Raw genomic sequence first — 6,400 nt, forward strand, 5'->3', positions numbered from 1 at the left:
AAGTTTTCTTCTGTGGGCTTTTCTTTTTCTGGGGACTTTTTCTCTGTTTCTTTTTCTGAGGGCTTCTTTTCTTTTTCCGGGGTGGTGTCTGGTAAGAGGAGGGTCCCGCCACTGGAGAAGTTCTTGCAGACACGGGTCTTTTTGGGGACCTGGTCTTTTTCTTTTTCTTCTTGGAGCTTCGTTTGACTGCTTTTTTTGTCTTGGGGAAAACTTTGGGAGCATTAGGATCCCATCTTAAGAGAGAGCGAATGATGACCCCTCCTACAATACCGCTCCCTCCAGGTTTCAAAATGATTTGTTTTTTGGTTTGAGTGTCAATGCGGGGATCGGCCATTTGGGTTAAAGCGACTTTGTTTCGATCGAAAAAGCGTTTGGTTTGATGAGGAATCTGAATGATCCCTTGGAGTAATTGACGTGCCGTCACCGTGAACCATCGTAAGACTTCTTTGAGACTAGCTTCTAAGACACGAGCTCGTATTTGTGGATTATTTTCTCGACTGATGCCGTACAAGGCACGAATCAGTTTGACGGGAAGATGCGACTGAAGGGACGTCATGTTCACACTGTGTATGAGACAGACGAAAAGGGTCTGAGGTTTTTATAGATTTTTTGTGGAATGAAGTTAAGTCGAGGACGGAGACGTGTACAGGACAGGCCCTCCATCTTGGCACCAGTGGTGAAACAAGTGGGTACGAAATCGCAAATCCTCGGAGGTCGTAGGTTTCAAATCGACGAGTAAATAGGCGTGTGGAGTGTGAGTGGCATCGTCGTACACCTGAGTCAGCCAAGGCGTTCCTAACTGTTTGGCTAAGACTTGCACTTGCGATTTATCTCGAGGGCTTTTAAACAAGACCACGTAATGCGCATTGAGACTGATGGTGCGATGGGCTTTACTTTGTTGAAACAAATTTTGAGTGATGTAAACGACACTGGCATTACGGTGATGCCCTTTGCGCGTGAACCACAGTTTAATTTCTTCTTCGTCTTCTCCTAACATGTCGTCAAAAATGACCAAATGGGTTTGACGGGAGTCAGAGACGATGCCGTCGTCTTCTTTAGGAATGCCTTCCACAAACACGATGGAATCGCCTTGACTTTCTCGCAAGAGGCTTTACGCCGATTGCCACTCTTTGTAACACCACACGATGCGTTGAGGTGGTCGATCGATCAAATGATGTTTATGTTCGATCAAACGTTTGACAAATTCGGTTTTGCCTGAACCGCTAGGTCCAGCAATGAGCATGTTAAAGGGATGACGAAGATACAAAGCCTCCCAGCTGGTACGATCTAAGTGTTCGTCGATGACTTTGACAGTGGAGGAAGAGGGAGCAGAGACAGAAGAAGTAGCCATAGTGTTAGGAATGTCACTTGTGACACGAAAAAAACAAGACCAGAGTTTATATACTTTTTTCAGGACACGTTTATTGAATGTTTCAAATATGAACAACACGAAAGACAAAAATACATAAAAGCCAAATAGTGATGTACAGGAATAAAAAACACATCAAAACGATCAAAGTGGAATATAAACAAGTCTCTGTGCAACATGTTCTGGGTAAGCAAGATGTCCTAGGGACAGTGTGTAATGTTCTTACAGTCTCTACATGAGGTACGGTCACACAAGTGTTCTCCCGGAATGACCTTTCAGGAATGTCCACGACAGTCCTGTCCTGGGTGACGGGTTCTTCTGGTACTGTCACTAACACAGGTTGAAAAGTTGCAAGGCTCACAAGCGCATTCCACTTCAGAAACCCCACACTTGAATTGTGCCTTTCTAAACTTGTTTTGTGTTTCTCTGAAAGTATTCATCTTGTTCACTTGGTCCTGGTAGTCACAATAAACTATCGATCTTGCCTAGGGTTCCGTTTTATATACAGACCAATACCGACGTGTCCATACGGTAAGGTGAAATGATTGGGAAGTCGCACTCGCTTCTGGTACACGATTTGATAGACTTTTTGCAAGGGTCGACTGACGATGTGGTGAGTGGGTAAACGTACAATCTTGTTGGGTTGATAGGTGGTCACTTTAAAGTGTTCGTCCTCTCCATTCTGCAAGGCTTCTTTCAATACCCCAAAGTTCACCACTCGACTGGTACGATAATTCAGAGTCAATCCTTTCCCTTTGCACTGCGTGTGCACTTCTCCTTGTTTGTCCCGATATTCGTAACCGTAATTTTTAGGACCACCACTGGCGAAACTTAGAATCGTCGGGATGCTTCTCTGTCCAGGCTCCTAAACGGTCTCCTTCGATGTCAGGGTGCTGTTGACTCGGGTGATGGATGTAAATGCAACTGTCCGTGTCAAAGTACAGGACGCGTTCCCCTAACAGTTCTAAAGCTTCGTACAGTTTTCAGCGAGCATGAGCTGTCACGTAAGCCGCAATGATGACATTTCCAAAAGGATCGTCTTGTACAAAGTCCAGATCTTCTTCGTAATTGACCAAGATCAAATCCTCACGAACGACGTCCACGTGTTTCATGTATTTGGTTTTGTCGTGAATCATCTGAAAGTAGTGGAAAGGTTCAGTCAAATACTCCGTCTTGGGTAAACACGGTCGTTGTGCCATTTTGCCCCACAAACAATTTAACATCACTTTGGCAAACGATCGCCTGCCTTCGTTTTTCTCGATGTGGTTTTTAAGAGATGCCTTCTTGTTCATAGTATTTCTCTTTGAATTTTATTTGGTCTTCGGGAGTGTGACACCGGGAAGGATAGCCGCTGGCTTCTTGTTTCAGTTTCAAAAAGGCATCCACGTAGTCAGCGAAAATGCCTTTCTGACTGGGATCACCCTTGTGGTATTGTTGTGTCTTTGGAAAGTGGCAAATTTCGTACACTTCTAACAGTTGGTATCCCATGTCCAGAGCTTTGAACAATTCTACGCTGACCCAGGTTCCCGTCAAGGCACGTTCTTCCTGGGTGTGCTGACAAGGTTGGTCTTGGTTGAACGTTTCGGCACAAGTACGGCACAATGGAAACATCAGTTTGCCTTGACAATGGTGAGGTAAGACGGGATGGTATAGGTTCAAGGGAGGCAAAACTTTACACTTGATCAAGCCTTCGTATTGTCGAATGTTTTTCAGGTCGATGTGTTCCGTGAACAATTGTGGGTGCCCTGCAGGAAAGCGACAATATTTGCACACGTAGGGATACAGCGAACACACGTCCAAGTATTTCATTTCTTCTCCTTTCTCTTCGTCGGCTTGGTACATCAAAGAGGTGGCATTGGTCCTTCCTCCGTACAAACTATCTCTCGGGTTCAGGGGGTCCACCAGCTTGTAACTTTCCACGAGACATTTAAACTCGGGATCGGTTTTCATACGGTGATCGTACTCGTGTTCCCACATTTCCACCACTTGGTATCCTTCCTGTTCTAACTTTAGGCGTCGCTGACAAGTGGCCTGGTACAAGTCTTCCATGGTTCGTTGTAGAAACTGATTTTTAGTTTTACGGTCAGGGTAACAGACGGGACATCCGTGAAATAAGCAGCCGTTAAACTCGTACACGATCTTGGGGTTTTCTAAGTCCCAGCCATCTACCGAATGCGTTCCAATGGTCTTTTCGCCCCCTCCGTTGCGGGCATGCTGAATCCATTTGTCTTCCTTGTCGCACAAGTAATGTAACCAACGTAGGGCTTTGACCGAGTATTGACGTTTGACATAGTTGGTCGTTTGAGGACTGATGACCGCCACGGTGTTTTCAGGCATGAATCTTTGTCTGTACACTAAGGAACACGCTTTGGCAATGGTGCAAGCTTGTTTCAAAGGATCGACCCCTCCGTGTTCCATGAACAGTTCTCGAAATTTTCCACAGCAACGCCGTAAAATGTCCACGTCGGAACGACAATACTTTAGCATTTCTTCCTGAAAGTCGAAAGGGTCCGAGGCGTGAGCCTGGTACCAAGCGTAGAAAGCTTCTCGTTGTTCGGTACCCATGTTGTCGGGGTCGTAATCTTTAGCCTCAGGCAAATGGGGTAGAACGGCGTGTTGATTGGCTTCCGTATTGACAAGTGTGGAAAATACCCTTTAGCCATTTCTGTCATTCCAAACGTTTTGGGCATTCGACTCAAAGGCATGGCCAAGTAACTCATGAAATCTTTAAACTGTACTTGTCCCACTTGCATGGAAATGATTTTGGCTCCGTTCAAAGACACTTTAGGTCGTTCGGTGCCTTGTTCCGTATAATACCTCAAAAGAAACTGTCCATCGTATCCGAAGAAATTGTGAGCCATCACCGTGGCATGACGATGACAATCTCCGTAACGTTCGATGTCCTCTTGGCTCCACGTCTTGTCGATGGGGTCTAAGACCCATTGGGCAAAATCGGCTAGCGTGTTCGGTCCCCGAAAGATTTTTTCACGCCCTCCAGGAATCTTGCTGCAGTGAGGGCAATGACTGAAAATAGGTTCTTGAATGCACTTGTCGCACGCTCGATGAGCCACACAGAAATTAGGAATGTGAATGCCGGTCTCTTGCATGCATTCGAAATCGAAAAAGATGAAATTGCATTTTTCATTTTTGTGACCATCCTCTTTCTCTGGTTGGTATTTTTGCACGTAGCATTGATGTTCCAAGTCCACGATGTGGTGACAAATGTGACATTTTTTGTTTCCTGAACATACGTGTGCCTTGGCGTTATTGGTACGTATGCCTTGTCCACACGTAGGGCACAATCTCAGCAGTTGACAAGCACATTTCTGCTGTGAACCTTGCGTCTTCAAATGTTGTTGGTAACAGGTAGGGCTGACAAACGTGCGCAGACAAGTTGAACAAGGCACTGGTCCTTCGCTCAGACAGGGTGGAGAGGCCAAACATCCTGAGCATTTCCATCCGCAATGTTTGTGTTGCTCTCGATTATTATAACCACGGTCACATTTCTCACAGTAATATCTGTATCCCAGGAATCCAGTGATATTGGTAATGGTATCGAAATGGTCATCGTGATGATAAAGGTGAATATATTTTCCATCCTTAAAATCTTGGCCTCGAAACAACAGAGGTCCGCGCACTTCTTGAGGGTGCACTTTCAAGGTGTAGCGTGGAGCTAGGACATCTTGCAATGTTTGCATTTCAGGAATGCCACAGGGTGTGTCTTTGGACAGGCCCTCTTGTTGTAACAGGAGTTCTGCTTCGTTTCGTTGTTTAGCTCGGTCCGATTGTCGAATAGTTTTCCAGGCTCTTTTCCATTCTGCCGTGTCGTTCTTGTTGGCATAGGTTCGCCCCACCACGATAGCCCGGGCTAAACACATCTGGTCATGAGGGTTGTAAATTTGGACGAGGCTACGCTTAATGCTGCGAAGATCGTTCACCAATAACATCTTTTTGCGTCCAGTCCCTTGAGGAAGAGAGACGTTAGCCATTTTCAGTGTGGCTTTTCCATCGGTGATGTCAAACTGGTCATTGGATTGTTGCACCTGTTGTATCTTGTCCATGACTTTGGAAGGGGTCAGTACTGTGGGTCTGCTAAACTCGATCCAAACAGGGGACTTCAAACCATCGTGTTGTATGGATAGTGTCAAGCGATCGTCTTCTTTGGGTTGACATTGTCGCTTGAGTGCGGTGAGTAAAGAATCCCACATCTCGGTGATGAACCCTTCTGCTTTCTCTAAGGGTACTTCGGACTTGAAATCTTTAAACTTCACCGTGTATGTGTAAGCCGTGGTTCTAAATTTTCTAGAGGAGCGCTTTTCTGTCTCTCGAATGGAATAGTATTTGTCAGGGTTAACTAAGGGCGGTGAACTTGGTTGAGAGGGCTTGGATTCTGGTTCACTCATGTCGTCTTCAAAATCACTGGCATGAATTTGTGCCAAGACTTCAGCTCTGGTACGAGGCGAAAGATCACGTTTCTGCCTCTTACTTTCTTCTTCTTCTTTCTTCTCAAATGAATTAGATCGTTTCATCTTGAAAGCAAAAAGTCAAATGACTCAAGTTTAAACACCATGAGCTACTTTATAGTCCTGGTAGACCAGCGTATATAAAAGTGTACGTGTCTTGTCCGTTCACTATTCATTTCACTCTCTACCTGATCACAACGATGGAAGAGACTAGCCAGATAGAACGTTCATCAGAGCGTTGCGAGGGGTCATTAGAAAATTATCTTCAGACCAGCCTTCGGACTACTCTCCTTCCTTTCGAGATAAAAGTGAAGATACTTGCTATATCTGTCAAAAGAAAGGGCATTGGTCTTCAGAGTGTCCAGACCGTCAAAAAAGAAAAACAGGGGTTAAAAGAGACAAAAGTCAAGATACCTGTTATTATTGTAAAGAAAAAGGACATTGGTCTCCAGATTGCCCTAAAAAGAAACAAGAGGAGTCGGAAGAAGAGAGGGATTCTTCAGAGAAAGAAGAGGAAGAAGAAGAGGAAGAAAGCAGACAGGTGAAGAAAAAGAAACAGGAGAAGAAA

The sequence above is a fragment of the Sinohyriopsis cumingii genome, chromosome 10 (assembly GCF_028554795.1).
Source record: "Sinohyriopsis cumingii isolate HCF-2022 chromosome 10, ASM2855479v2, whole genome shotgun sequence".
Classification (NCBI taxonomy): Eukaryota; Metazoa; Mollusca; class Bivalvia; order Unionida; family Unionidae; genus Sinohyriopsis; species Sinohyriopsis cumingii.